This window comes from Anolis sagrei, chromosome 1 (assembly GCF_037176765.1).
Source record: "Anolis sagrei isolate rAnoSag1 chromosome 1, rAnoSag1.mat, whole genome shotgun sequence".
NCBI lineage: Eukaryota > Metazoa > Chordata > Lepidosauria > Squamata > Dactyloidae > Anolis > Anolis sagrei.
In genome coordinates, this window is record NC_090021.1 from 95,712,284 (window position 1) to 95,728,246 (window position 15,963).

General features: G+C 39.9%; 1 protein-coding gene across 1 annotated transcript in view; it reads right to left on the reverse strand.

Annotated features, from left to right (window-relative positions):
- Positions 1–8,029, reverse strand: part of PRDM1 (PR/SET domain 1) — a 105,286-nt gene extending 97,257 nt beyond the window's left edge. The window contains exons 1-2 of the mRNA XM_060753105.2: positions 7,950–8,029; positions 6,379–6,417 (exon numbers count right to left, since the gene is read on the reverse strand). The gene's annotated coding sequence lies outside the window, so the exon portion shown is untranslated. The remainder of the gene's footprint in view (positions 1–6,378; positions 6,418–7,949) is intronic.
- Positions 8,030–15,963: the final 7,934 nt, after the last annotated feature.

Below are 15,963 nucleotides of genomic sequence, written 5' to 3' on the forward strand. Positions count from 1 at the left end.
GCTTTAAACTGGGTTATCTGAGTCTACACTCAGATAATGTGGGATTTTCCACCTTGATATTCTGGGATAGAGGGCTGTGCGGAAGGGCCCTGAGAACAAATGGTCAAAAAAGCATTTTCAAAAGCATTCTGATAAACAAGCAGATTTTAAATACTCAAATAATTCATTTGCTTTTTTTCTCCCACTTTCACAGTAAAATATTGTTTCCTTCCATTAGGTAAATGGATGAATTAAACAGTGTTTTATATGTTTTAATATATTTGTTTGATGGTTTTATTGCTTTTCCACTATGTATTTTTAAAAAATATTTTATGTTTGAGTCTACTATTTTAATGTTTGTGTGTGTCTTAGGTTTTAAATTATATATTGTATTGCTTTTATTATTAGCCACTTTGGGTCATTTTTAGGGAGATAAAATGGGATAGAAATCATAATCATCATAATCATCATCATAGAATTTTGTTTTTGAGATTATATAACTACACTACATACAATAGATCCCTTCTCTAAGGCTCTTGAAAGCGCATTCACAACATCTATGACAGGCATCTTCAGTCTGCGGCCCTACGGCTGTTTGGGCCTTCAACTCCCAGAATTCGTGACAATTGAAAAAGCTCATTAGGGCTTCTGGGAGTTGGAGGCCCAAACAGCTGGAGGGCCGCAGTTTGAGGATGCCTGATCTATGATATAAATATTGATATTAGTATACCCTAACTAGGGAACCACCCTTCTTTGCACTGACCTGGGAGTAAACGAAGTTGGGTTACCTTTCAGCAAGATTACATGGCAACACTTTTTCAATTAAAAACAACAACAAATATACTATTCCTAAATATCTGAAGCTATTTCAGTTGTACACTTCACAACTGCTGAGCAATCGTATATGTCATTTGTTTTCAGGAGTGTATTTCAGGAGCCCCCGGTGGCGCAGTGGGTTAAACCCTTGTGCTGGCAAGACTGAAGACCAACAGGTTGGAGGTTCGAATCTGAGGAGTGTGGATGAGCTCCCTCTGTCAGCTTCAGCTTCCCATGCGGGGACATGAGAGAAGCCTCCCACAAGGATGGTAAAACATCAAAACATCCTTGCAGGTGACCAATTCTCTCACACCAGAAGCGACTTGCAGTTTCTCAAGTCGCTCCTTACACACAGTGTATTTTGTACAGAAAATTTACAAACTGAAAGTCATGAATTATAGTAACTAAAGATGGCAGGGGTACTAGTGGTCAGGAATCAAGGATGCTTTCCAAAAAGGAATGGAGCAGACACCTTTTGCACAGCTAGACTTTCATTTACAGAGCAGTCCATAAACTCCCTTTACATCAAACAGCCTGATAATAAGAGGGTTGCCAACATGACTGTTTAGGAACCTTTAATCACAAGCAGTATTATCAGGAAGCCACTTATAACACGCCTACATCTGGTAAGCTAGACAAGGCTGGGAGCTTCTAAATATACAGAAGCCATCGTTCAGGTGTGATTAAAACTGACTAACTTTTAAGGGGGGATAAAACTTTGAACCGCTTTTAAAGGGATTACAGAAGATATGATTAATGAAACATAAACCCTGGTCTAAAACAAAAGTCAATGAAAGTCTGGGGCGAACCTGTGGGGTGGGGGTTAAAATCTTCCTTTTATCCTTGTTTGCCTCTGAAATGTGGATATAAAGATCATAGCAGAACTTTAATGTACTGGCAAATACATTAAAAGAAAACAAATTAATCTCTCAACATCCATTGCTTCAAATGAAATGAAGGAAATTGATACTAACCAAAGATTAGGCCCAACGTTTCCACAATGAGCAACACCAATTATGGATCATTTATAGATCACAATTTCAATTGAAGTCTAGGTAAACCTTTGTCAAGTAGTTTACTGAGAGACAAGAGGTTTTTTTTTTTTAATTCTGTCATTTCTAATCATCTCCAATTGGCAGCAAGAATATTACTTAAGTATTCTCTCAGGCCCCTTCCACACAGCTGAATAAAATCCCACATTATCAGTGTGGACTCAGATAACCCAGTTCAAAATAGATACTGTGGGAGTTTCTGCCTTGATATTCTGGGTTCTATGGCTGTGTGAAAGGACCCTCAGTTGTTAAATGGTGATTCTAACTAATTAGCCAAATAAATGTAAAATATACAGGCTGTATATACATGATTGCAGCTAAACATCAAAAAAACCAAGATCATGGCAACAAGAATGATTGACAACTGGAAAATAGAGGGAGAAATCGTGGAGGCCGTGACAGACTTTGTATTTCTAGGTGCAAAGATTACTTCAGATGCAGACTGTGGCCAGGAAATCAGAAGGCGATTGCTTCTTGGGAGGAGAGCAATGTCCAATCTCGATAAGATAGTGAAGAGTGGAGACATCACACTGGCAACCAAGATCCGCATAGTCAAAGCCATGGTATTCCCTGTAGTAACCTACGGATGTGAGAGCTGGACCTTAGGGAAGGCTGAGCAAAGGAAGATAGATGCTTTTGAGCTGTGGTGTTGGAGGAAAGTTCTGAGAGTGCCTTGGACTGCGAGAAGATCCAACCAGTCCATCCTCCAGGAAATAAAGATTACTGGCGGATAAGTGCTCCATGAACAATTAACTGAGAATGCTTTAATGGGCAAAACAGAATGCGAAAAGAATTCAGATTTTGTCTGTGCAAAAAGAAAGAAAAGTTCCTAAAATGTTCTTAATATGGCACCTGATCTATAGCAAATTCCTATTGAAATCCATATGAGTTTCAAAAGTAGTTAGTGGGGCCTCTTCAAATAAATGTAGCTTGGTTGCTGTAAGTTTTCTGGGCTGTATGGCCATGTTCCAGGAGCATTCTTTCCTGATGTTTCACCCACATTTATGGCAGGCATCCTCAGCAACCTCTGAGGATGCTTGTGGGCAAAACATCAGGAGAGAATGCTTCTGGAACATAGCCATAGAGCCCAGAAAAACTCACAGCAACCCAGTGATTCCGGCCATGAAAGCCTTGACAACATATTAAATGTAACTTGTTTGAACGAAGTGCCTCATCAAACAAACACACAAACAAATATCCATTGGGGCTGTCTAAGAGCTCTATGTACAACTTAAAACTCAAGTGTGGAGTCTGAAATTTAAGTTTTGTTACAAAAATAACCTTGTAAGACGTGCCATAAAGCAAAGTTGTTGGAGCAGTGCTCATTGGCACACTTATTTGGAAGCATAGTTGGTTAATTCTCCCAAGAAATAAGCCACAATATACAGGAACATGTTCTGTCTCAAGACATTTTGAAAGCAATGAGATTTTTTTTATTCTCCCCCTCCCATCCCACCCCCACTAACAACAACATTTGCTGTGGCAAAATGCTGCTCCACTTCCTTGGGAAAAGGTAGTGTGGAGTAAATGGCTTCAAGTAATACAAGAATGTGTTGTGTCTCAAGATATATTGATGGCAATAGAGCTACAACTTTAATCCCCCCCTCCCCTCCCCTCCCCTCCCCACACTTTCAGTAGCAACCTGCCCTATGAAGAGATCTGGAGGTCTTGAGCATGTCTACTCCCCCCCTCCCCTTCACATGTTTTAATCAAGGAATTACACTAACATTAACTTTCTTTTCTTACGGCTAACATAACTGCATTTCCTCCCCCTCCCCCCCCAATGTAATAAGTGATTAGACATGTCACACAGAAATAGCAGAGGAAATGCTTAAATTACCTATCTGGTTTCATGCTCATTCACATATTGAATTATTAGAGAAGAGAACATTTTCCTAACATTCAAAACAATGTTGAGCTGAGTTGTCTGCCAGCAATGAAGAAGGGGAAATATAGGGTGCGAATCACTGCTCAACTTTTAAAGCCAAAGATCAATGATAGCTATTTACCACACAGTTTACTTAAAGTAGTGAAAAGGATATAAAGCAATTGACATGCAATTTAAACGCTCCAGTGCCAAGAAAATAAATGTTGTTGACTTAAAGTGCTTACACTAACAGTTATCAGATATTTATATTTATATCAGATGGGATCACTTAGGGAGAAGTCTACCAACCACAAACTCCATTTATTTCAAAGGAGTTTATGCAGAAGTCCCGTCAAAATTAGATGGATTGCACCTCTTAATCTATAGCACCAGGGGCTGAAATGAATACTTTGGATATACAAGACCCAATTACATTTCTCTGTATGATTTTGTCATTGTTGTTTGCCTAAGTAATTACATGGTTTTGCACCAGTCCAAGTTATTTCATGCACTATGTATGATTTTCTTGAAATTTAATTTCCATATATATTGTTATGGTATGGAGAATCTTTAAAATACTATTTGCATTCATTTATAAATACTTTTTTGAGAATTTTCACCCTTTGTCATTAAGATAAAGACTGTCAAGCTGAAGTCCCCCATGAAGGTACATGAAGGGACTAACTCTTATTCACCAATTAATAATGGATACTTTCAGTATAGCATTATAATGACAATGTGGTTAATAAGCTACTAGTTAATGCATATTTATACACTTAATGGCACTGGTATCAAGTCATATATTAAATATTATGGTGTGTATCCAGAAATATTTTTAAAATCCATGGATCATGCTGATCTTTACAGAAGAAAAATACTGTACCTAGTCTACGTCTTGCTTATAATATTTAACTTATGTGCAACTGGTACATAATTTTTTAGATAACAGTCATGAAACTATATGAGGATCCGCGGTGGCACAATGGGTTAAAACCTTGTGCTGGTTGAGCTGCTGACCTAAAAGTCAGCTGTTTGAAACCGCAAGATGGGCTGAGTTCCCGTGTGTCAGCTCCAGCTTCCCATGGAGGTACACGAGAGAAGCCTCCCACAAGATAGTAACACATCCAGGCATCCCCTGGGCAATGTCTCTGCAGATGGCCAATTCTCTCACACCAGAAGCGACTTGCAGTTTCTCAAGTCGGTTCTGACACGATTAAAAAAATGAAACTATATTGTTTTAACATCGCAAATAAAACTAACTTCCTGGTTTTCTCCATTTGTCTAAATTGTGTGTGTGTGTGTGAGAGAGAGAGAGAGCTCTTGCAGCACCTTTGAACGTAACTGAAAGAAGTTTGTTAGTCTCAAAGCTGTTGTTAGTCTCAAAGATCCTTTGGTACAATGGTACAGTAACACAGCTATGACTTTGAATACTATGTATATTCCATTGTTTGTTTTATGGGTTTTTCTCCTACTCCTTATATTGCCTTTGAGGAAGGAGAGATCTTTTCAGAATCAACTATGCAGAAAGTTAGGGACAATATTATTTAAATACAAGCATTCCTATATTTTAGACTTTCCCAAAAATGACAGTTGTTCTATACATATTATCAATCAAATATAAAAACAATTTGGAAAACCACACTGTATTTAAAAACTTCCCTTAAGCATGTTAACAATCCCTTATTGTGGTATATTTAAACCTCCTTTTCCTCGTCTATAGCAAAATTGTCTTGAGCAGGCAACCCAGAATTAGTTCATTTGTCATTTGAAAGCACATACAATCGGATCTGGTGCGTATTTATTCCCAAGTTAAGTCTTTCTGTGCCTGAGCCAACTAACTTCCAAATCAGTGTGGAAAAAAAATGCAACGTCAGCTTATTAAAGCCTACTGTATGATAAAGGCTAGAGAGATAATATTATCCATGTCATATTACAGTGCTTACATTGGCTTCATGCCCAAATTCTTTGAGCTCACTATATGAGTTCACTTGCTGCTGGCAGACAACCACGTGAAAGAATAAAAAATGAATGAGACTTAACTGTAGCTGAACAAAATGTAACAGATTATCTTGGCAGTACAGCAATGTATAAACATTGCCATTTATTATAGTTTGCCACACTCGAGCACAATGAAACTTTCACCATAAATTATTACGCAGACACGTTGTTGTTTTTTTTTAAATGCAAGTCTCTCTAGACTCTAGAAAATTATCAATGCATAGGATTTCAGCTTTTAAATAGCCCTTGGATGCAACAATTCAAAGTACAATCATTTTGTAAATATTAAATATGAAAATATTAATTCAATATAGAATAATTGTAATACTTTCAATAGTTCTGATACTGACAATGCTGTCTACCCAGCTAAGATAACGTGGCTTCCTTTAAGAAGTCAAAACAGAGTTATTTCCATACAAAATTAATTTAATAATTTTATTGCAGTTATTAAGCATATATTTCTAAAGAGCTATTTGTTTAAAATGTTAGAGGTTTGTTTTTTTAATGTATTTTTGCTTGCGTGCATTATAGATAATTTGTTCTTGCAACACGTACAGTCTCACCCAGAGGATGAGCTAAACAAATAGAGAAAGTTTGCAGAGATAAACTAAGCAGACACAAGACATGGCCTTGATTTTTAATCTTTTGTTGGAACATCTTACTTACGTTTCCCAAACCTTCTTTTAGTGCTTTCGGACAAATGATCTAAAAGGGAAAGCAAACAGACTTGTAATAGACCATAATTCATACCACGTTCCTTCCCAGTGCCCCCAACACAAGCAAGTTAGCTCCCCACTGTTTGAACTATGTAAACAGGAAGTATCTTGTTGCCACATTAAGAATGTTACCGATCATTAATATTTTATTTATTTATTACTGTATTTTACTCTGCTCTATCTCATCCCTGAGGAGGATTCAGAGCGGCTTCCAAATTGGCAATAATTCAATACTGCACTAAGACATTAAAAAACATACAAAATACATTGTGCATTTAAATACATTTTAAAAAGCAGTTCAAAATAAAGCACATAGTCCCAAAAACATAGTCCATAGTAATATACTGTATATTATTATATTATATATATGATAATAGAATATATTTTATTTATATATGTGTTATAATATTATATATTATATTAATGTTATAATAGTATAATATTATAATTTTATATTATGATTATATTGTGTTATAATAGAATATTTATATATGTGTGTTATAATATTTATTAAAATTTTATTTATTTATTTACTACATTTATATACCAGTTTTCTCCCCCTAAGGGAACTCAAAGCAGTTTCCAACATTATAAAGGCAAAATTCAATGCCTTACATACATGTGAAAACCAAAAGATAATAGCAAGACAATAACATATAAGTATAAATTAACCTAACCAAATTAAAACATAAATATAAAAGAACATTTAGACATAAAGCTTAAAAAATCAAACATCGATAATATAATAACATTTATATTAAAATCCACTGATAAACAGCACGATTTAATATTAGTATTTATTATATATTAATATATGTTATAATATTATTTTGTTATTATAATTATATATTATTCTATTATGATATATATTGTATTTATATGTTATAATATTATTATAAGATTATTGTATATGTTAGAATATATTGTATTTATATAATAATAATAATAATAATAATAATAATAATAATAAATTTCAATTTATATGTTGCTTTCCTCCCTAACATATAAGCTTCTCATGCCTAAACACAATAACCACAATAACCTTCCCTAATTTTGGAATGAGTACCATCAAAAGCAATTTATTTTTTAAAAAGTCCAATCACTTCCTTGGAAGAAAAAAGATAAGAGAAGTTTCAGACTCTATTAAGTTAACAATAAAAGTTAATAGTTAAGCTCCTTGCCTCTTCCACATACTCCAAGCCCCCCTCCCACAAAGAATGGATGCTCCCTGGAAGGAATTGAATGTTTTTGTTCTCTTTTTTTGCCCTGAGGCCAGGCAAAACTGTCATCGCAGCCACTTTTATTTACAGGTTGTGCAAGAGCAGTTACTCAGACCTCATCACCACATTTTAAAATACTCATCCTTGAGAGAGGGGAATTTTTTTCAAACCAACAGAACTAACTAACTTCACTTTGGGGATGTATATTTTAAGATGTGTGTTTTAATGTTCCTGGTGAGAAAATGAATAACTGGGATATTCTCGGTTGTGTTGATCATGATCCCCTCTCCCTTGTTCCTACCTCCAGTCCGGTACGTCCCACCTGCTCCAAAACCCTGGAAAGAATTTTTTTAAACCCTCTTCCTGGTGGTTGTTTCTCAGGTGGTTTCTTTCACTCCTTTCTCTTCAGTCTGGAGTTTCAAACCTGAAAAACAAACAAACACCTCTATTGAATTCAAAGGAAACTCTGGTTCTGAGAGAATCCTCCATCAGACAGCAAGTCTCAGTGTCTAGTTACACAAACACATCTTCATTCAGGGTTTTTTTTGGGGGGGGGGGGTTACTTTGGGACCGGAATTAAAATACTAGGATCGATCAGGCCTTGGCAAACTTCAGCCCTCCAGGTGTTTTGGACCTGGAGGGACAAGTGAACTTCCATAGGTAAATCTTCCAGTCAAGAGGATTCAACAGGAGTGCTGTGTGTGTACCCACTATTCATCCCTCTGTGAATAAGACATGCTTAAATAAAGTAAAATCTGTGCTTTCCTGCAGAATTTCACCTTGACAGATTTTTTTTAAGTCAGATCCTTTATTTAAAGTACATACAACTTGACATGTACCAAACACAAACATGTATCTCTACAGGTGAAGCCTCAACTAGTAAGCCACAAAACTTGCTGGTCTTTGCAGATCTGTTTTCTTGTAGTCCGAGGCCCTTCCACACAGCCTTATATCCCAGAATATCAAGGCAGAAAATCTCACAATATCTGAGTGTGGACCCAGGTCCCTTCCACACAGCTATAAAATCCAGCATTATGTGCTTTGAACTGCATTATATGGCAGTGTGGACTCAGATAACCCAGTTCAAAGCAAATATTGTGGATTACCTTCCTTGATATTCTGGGTTATAGGGCTGTGTGGAAGGGGCCCCTGTTCAAAGCAGATATTGTGGGATTTTCTGCCTTGATATTCTGGGATATAGGGCTGTGTGGAAGGGACCATAGAAAAGTTTCAATTGTTCAAATGAGAATAGGTTTTTTTAGCATCCATCCATCCATTCCCTTGGTAATGCAACGTGGTCACGGTTTTGGATTAGGAAGTTAAGTTTCCTCCTATTGTAGAACCAGTGAATTATATATATGTCCATAGGTATAGAACTGGCAATAATAGTTTCTATATTTTTTTTCACAAGCCAGTTTTTATGTTTGAAAAGACATGGATCACAAGTGCTTTGAGGCTTTAGATTTCCTGTCAAGTCTTGGAATTGCCATTTACAAACTGAGATTATTTTGTGTTAATTGCTACTTCTACCTGTTCAGCCTGTAAACAAAGACATTCTTTTTTGTGCACAATAGAAATGCTATCTTCTATTTATGTATTTATTTATTTACTTATTTACCATATTTATATACCGCCTTTCTCAGCCCAAAGGTGACTCAAGGCAGTTTACAATCAGCACAATTTGATGCCCCCAAATATATAAAATACCAGTTAAAACATTAGCATATAAAACATTGGTCCATAATGTTTTTAACTGTATTTTATATGTTAGGGGGCATCGAACTGCCACCTTTGGGCTGAGAAAGGAGTTATATAAATATGGTAACTAGGTAAATAAATAAATAAATACTTGAGTGTGCAAGATAAAGAAATCACATTCAAGGAGATGTATTTTCAGCCATTCATGCTTAATTATTCCTCAAGGTTTTTTTTTAAAATGAGTAGGAATAGCGTTTCACAGATTATCACCTAAAGATAAAGATCTATCTATCTATTTGTCTCTCTCTCTCGGAATTAAGCTTCCAACAAAATCACACAGAACTGAAGTAATTGCTAAGGGGACAAAATCCTATGACGAAATTGTCCAGAGAAACATAATTGGTCTTGTAACTCGGATATGGATGGTCCTTGTGATCCCTTCCAACGTTATGTTGTGTATTCCAAATCCTCCTTTGGACTGGAAGACTTGAGAATGAAGGTCAATGTTTCCTCCTCACCGCACCGGTGTCGTAGTGGGTTCAACCCTTGTGCCGGCAGGACTGCTGACCAAAAGGTCGGCGGTTCGAATGCGGGGAGCGGGGTGAGCTCCCGTCTGTCAGCTCCAGCTTCTCGTGAGGGAAGCCTCTCACAAGATGGTAACACCTCCGGGCGTCCCCTGGGCAACGTCCTTGCAGACGGTCAATTCTCCCACACCAGAAGCGACTTGCAGTTTCTCAAGTCGCTCCTGACACGGGGAAAAAATCGCATTCAATGGGACACGCATCCCCATCCTGTGCATGCCTCCTGGATCCAGTGTTTCGATTCGCGGCTTAAAACACTCACAGCAGGGTGCTTCTACAGTTGAGTTGGAAGAGATTGAGTTGGAATCATCACTGGGTTGTTGTAGGTTTTTCGGGTTATATGGCCATGTTCTAGAAGCATTCTCTCCTGACGTTTCGCCTGCATCTATAACAAGCATCCTCCTAGTTTCCAACAGATCTCCCAACATGGCCATATAGCCCGAAAAACCTACAACAACCCAGTGATTCCGGCCATGAAAGCCTTCGGGAATCATTGAGTTGGAAGAGACCTCGTGGGCCATCCAGTCCAACCCCCTTCCAAGAATCAATATAGCTTGAGGTCGGTTTGACGCTCGGAGGCTCAATGTTGTGGCATCCAGGGAGTTGTAGTTCGGTTCAGAGAAGGCGAAAGGCAACTGCAGTTTTTTTTTCCTTTTCGAGTCAGGCGCGACTTGGGAATCTGCAAGTCGCTGCCGGTGTGAGAGAATTGGCCGCCTGCAAGGTCGTTGCCTAGGGGACGCCCGGATGTTTGATGTTCTACCATCCTCGTGGGAGGCTTCTCTCCTGTCCCCGCATGGGGAGCTGGAGCTGACAGAGGGAACTCCACAACAGCGCGCGGGGTTCATTTGAGGAGAAGGCATCCTCGGAGAGGGAGCAAGGGAGGGGGGGGAGGCTTACCTGCCGCCTCCTCCCCGCCTAAGCCGTGTCCCAAGCGCAGGAAGGCTCCGGCTCCATCCCATCCAGCGGCTGCGGCATGGCAGAGGGAAGAGGCGCTCAGGAGGAGGAAGGAGGAGGAGGAGGAGGAAGACCCCCCCAAGACTACCGTCCAGGCATTGCCCTCTCCGGGTTCGGGGCGGAGGGAGGCCGAGGGGAAGAAGAGCTGGGCAGAGGCGTTGGCGGGGCAGGAGGGGCTCCGGTGCCTCCCCCTCCCCAGTGGGCGCTGGGGCTGTGGGCCCTTCCCCTCCGGCGCCTTGGCTTCTCGGGGGAGTTTCCTTCCCTCTCAATCTCGGCCCCTCGCTCCCCTTCGCCTTCAGAGACAGACAGACAGAGAGAGAGAGAAAGGGGGGGGGGGAGGTCCGCTCACGCGCAAGATGGGAGGGGACGACACGCGCACACACTCCCCTCCTCGCCTTTTCCTTTCAATGCATGGGGGGCAACACCAAAAGACTCCGGCCCAACGCGCAGAGTTTTCCCAGCTCTCTGGCCACTTCACACTCACTGACAACCTTTTTTTTAAAAGAAAGTTTTAAAAATCTCAACCTCCCCCCACTTTTTTTTCTTCATTTTCTGATTGGATAGTTTTCCGAGCTGTCACGTGCCTCCTTCTACCCACTCTGCCCCCCCCCCCCCCAAAAAAAGGCTCCGGATTCATTCACTTTCACTTTGAGCCCTCTGGAGGGGATGGATGGAGAAAGGCAGGCTTGAGCCAGGAGGGAGGGAGGGAGGGAGGCGGGGGGGGGGGGGGGGGGAGAAAGCGAGGGAACTTCCTTCCCGCTCTTTGGCCTTGGCCAAGGGATGCTTCACTTCCTTGGGAAACGGGTGGGTGGGCTGAAGGGCTTCAAGGAAGACGCCACATGCTCCTGGGTTGGAAGACTCAGGGCCCTTCATCTGCCTTGATAGTCCACCAGAATATCAAGGCGGAAAATCCCAAAATATCTGCCTTGAATTGGGATATCTGAAGGCCCTTCCACACAGCCCTCTATCCCAGAATATCAAGGCAGAAAATCCACACTCAGATAATATGGGATTTTCTGCCTTGATATTCTGGGATAGAGGGCTGTGTGGAAGGGCTCTGGGTTACCTGAGTCTGCACTGCCAGTTTTTCCAGTTCAAAGCACATATTATGGGATTTTCTGCCTTGATATTCTAGGATATAAGGCTGTGTGGAAGTGCTCTTAGGCTCCTTCCACACAGCTGAATAAAATCCCACATTATCTGCTTTGAACTGGGATACATAGCAGTGTGGTCTCAGGGCCCTATATTCCAGAATATCAAGGCAGAAAATCCCACAATATTTGCTTTGAACTGGATTATCTGAGTCCACACTCAGATAATGTGGGATTTCCCAGCTTGATATTCTGGAATATAAGGCTGTGTGAAAGGACCCTTGGATAACCCAGTTCAAAGCTGCTCATGCTTCCAGCTATGTTCTCTTGGGCTGCATCTGCCCTGTAAGAATGAATGCACTGACTTCATTTGGAACTGGCTATGGCTCAGTGCTAAGGAATCGTGGGAATTGCAGTTTGGGGAGGCAGAGCACTCTTGGGCAGAAAGGACAAATTGCAGAGCTACACCTATCATGATTCTATAGCAGGCTTGGACAAACTTGGGCCCTCTGGGTGTTTTGGGCTTCAACTCTCACCATTCCCAACAGTCTCAGCTTAAGCAGCTAAGGGGGGGGGGGGGGGGAGGAAGAGGCTTGATGCTGTTAGGAATGGTGGGAGTTGAAGTCCAAAACACCAGAAGTGCCCAAGTTTGCCTATGCCAATGAGGTCTCCCTGCAGAGGCAGGAGCCCAACACGTCCAGCCAAGGGGAGAGAGCCACCTGCCTCTGATGTAGGTTTCGCTCTGTCCAATGATGAAGGAGGGGTTGGTGGGCCCCTGAACAATAGGTGCAGGAAATTACTTGTAATGGGATTAATTATCCCTGGCATGAGAAAAACAATGGACCTAATGGGTTCCCAGAACCTTTATTGTCACCTTATGTATTAGTCTTGATTGAATCCAGTGGCCCGAGCACTGGACTCCCATTTCAGTTCTTGAAGAAAGTATTGGAAGTCTTTGTGACTTTGTGACTTCATGGTCCAGTTCACGCCAGAGTTCCCTGTTGGCCATGACCCCCCCCCCCCCCCCGCTCCTTTAAGGTCAAGCCAGTCACTTCAAGGATACCATCCATCCATCTTGCCCTTGGTCAGCCCCTCTTCTTTTTCCCTTCCATTTTCCCCAGCATCATTATCTTCTCCAAGCTTTCCTGACTTCTCATTATATGGCCAAAGTACAACAACAATTTTTATTGATTAGCCAGTTGGCCTTATCAAAAACAAACAATGCAGACACAACATACAACATACATCTAGTCCTCTTAAAATAAAATACAAATATACAGGTAGCCATAGATATATGCATCAACTATCCTCGTCTCCCCTACACTGCACCCCAATCTGATCTATGTAATCAGATCTCCTTTTAGCAGCTTTAAACAAATAAAGGACAACTTTTGTTGTCAGAATGGGGTTATAACCAGCCAGCAAAAATGAAGTTTTGGCCGCTGTATCCCAACTTGTTTTATTGCAAATAAAAGGGATATATGGCCAAAGTACTTGCCTTATAATATATTGTAATAAAGAGTCCTTTGAGGGTAGGCTGTGATAATTGTGAGTCTGAACAGCTTAGAATCATAAGAGTCAGGGGCTGCTACAAGGGCCATCCAATCTGACCCCATTCTGCTATGCAGAGACAAACAAAGCACCCCCAACAGATGGCCACCCAGCCCCTGCTTAAAAACTTCCAGAGAAGATGTCTCCACCACATTGTTGAAATGCAACAAGTGACATAGAGTTAAGGAGAGCGGAGTGTTGGGAACAAGGATGTTATTTAATTACCAGTTGCCTTCATTTTCTCTAGTTCATCTTGGTTGATGAGTAGGTATGCGTGTTCATGTATGTATTTGTTGGTTTTCTATCTTTTTTCTTACTAAAATTGGACACAATGTAGTTCACATTACTAAAAGTATTCCTGAAAGGGTTGTTGTAGGTTTTTTTTAGGGCTATATGGCCCGAAAGCCTTTGACAATACATATTCCTGAAAGGTCTTGGAAAGACAATACGGAGGAGGCCAGACTATGTATCCCATGATAAGGCGTTCCAGACAGTGGAAGCAGCCACTGAAATATGCCTGTTTTGGCTAGCTTTCCCTAAAATTGCACCCTTTTTTATGGAATTATAAGTGCTTATAGCTGAGAACATCTACAGGAAGAAATTTCAATCCCTGCTCACTCCTTGAATGTTATCAGCATCTCATCTGTGGTCTATAATGTGAACAAATATTTCTGCCCATCCTCAGAAGGCATGAAGGTTCTGGAGCTACCTTGAACTCTGGTGCTGTTTTTAGTTTGTAATTAAAAATAATTGGGTCTTTTAAAATGCATTTTATTGTATTTATTGTATTTTAGCTGTATTTTAACCTAACACACACAGTACTGTTTAATTTTTTTTGTATGCCATGTTTTAAGTTGATCAAAGTGTGTAGCTCTTCGCTGCCTTGGCTCTCCTCAGGAAGAAAGGTGGGATACTCATATAATAATATCTGGGATACTCATATAATACATACATACATACATATATATGCATATGTGTGTGTGTGTGTGTGTGTGTGTGTGTATACATACAGTAGAGTCTCGCTTATCCAACCTTCGCTCATCCAGCGTTCTGTATTATCCAACGTAGTCTGATTCCTGCCCGGATCCACTGCTGTTTCAATACATTGCAATGTTTTGGTGCTAAATTCGTAAATACAGTAATTACTATAGAACATTACTGTGTGTTGAACTGCTTTTTCTGTGGATTTGTTGGTAAAACATGATGTTTTGGTGCATAATTTGTAAAATCATAACATAATTTGAAATTTTAAAAGCTTTTCCTTAATCCCTCCTTATTATCCAACATTTTCACTTATCCAATGTTCTGCCACATGTTTATGATGGGATAAGCAAGACTCTGCTGCAAATATAATATAATATAATGATCAAATATAATATGGGATACTCATATAATAATATCTGGGATACTCCTTGAAATGTCACTACAGAGAAGCACTCAGGTGACTATGTTCTGAAAGAATTCCTAGCTCCTTCCTCCCTGAAGCATTTCCACAAAATTGCACAATTCCTATGTAGAGTCAGTATACATCTGTGCAGTTCATGTTTTTTTTTCAAATCCTGAGATGTGTTTATTACAAAATTATAACAAATTTTCGGATCCAGACTTGGTGATTACGGGACAACACTCATGTTGGGATGGCATAAGAAATTAATTTAGGGTCACAAACCCTGAACTCTTCAAATACTCGTAACTCTGTTTGACTATAATCTTATCCACTGTCATCCAGCCGATTTGATTGACTGATGGCATTCAAGCCTTTTATTTCCCCAGTTTTCATATCATTTCTTATCTTCTGCCATTCTCACTTTCTGAAACACTGGGATTATAGATTAAGGAAGGATCTTTTAAATTCTAAGGCGTAGCCCTTGTCCCTCAAAATACTCCAAGGGCCATAGAAAGGAGTGTAGATCCCCTTTCAGGGTTTCAGATGATTCCCCAAACTGAGATATTTTTTTCCTCCAATTCATATCCTCCAACTGTGATAGGCCATCTTGAGAGTCACCATAAATTGGAAAGGCATATAGGTACAACAACAAACTATATACATTTGGCAGTAAAATATATATTTCTTTCCCATCATAAAATGTTTGTACTTTGGTCTATCAATATGTCTTTCTTTCTCTGGGTGTTAGTAAAAATAAATGGTGTTCAAGAACTATGAAAATAATTGTGTTTAAATAAAAGGTAGTGAAGAAATATTAAAGGAACAAGGGAAAGAATATTAATGTATTGTCGAAGGCTTTCATGGCCGGAATCACTGGGTTGCTGTGAGTTTTCCAGGCTGTATGGCCATGTTGCAGAAGCATTATCTCCTGACGTTTCGCCCACATCTATGGCAGGTATCCTCAGAGGTTGAGAGCTGTTAGTTTCCAACAGACCTCTCAACCTCTGAGGATGCCTGCCATAGATGTGAGTGAAACGTCAGGAGAGAATGCTT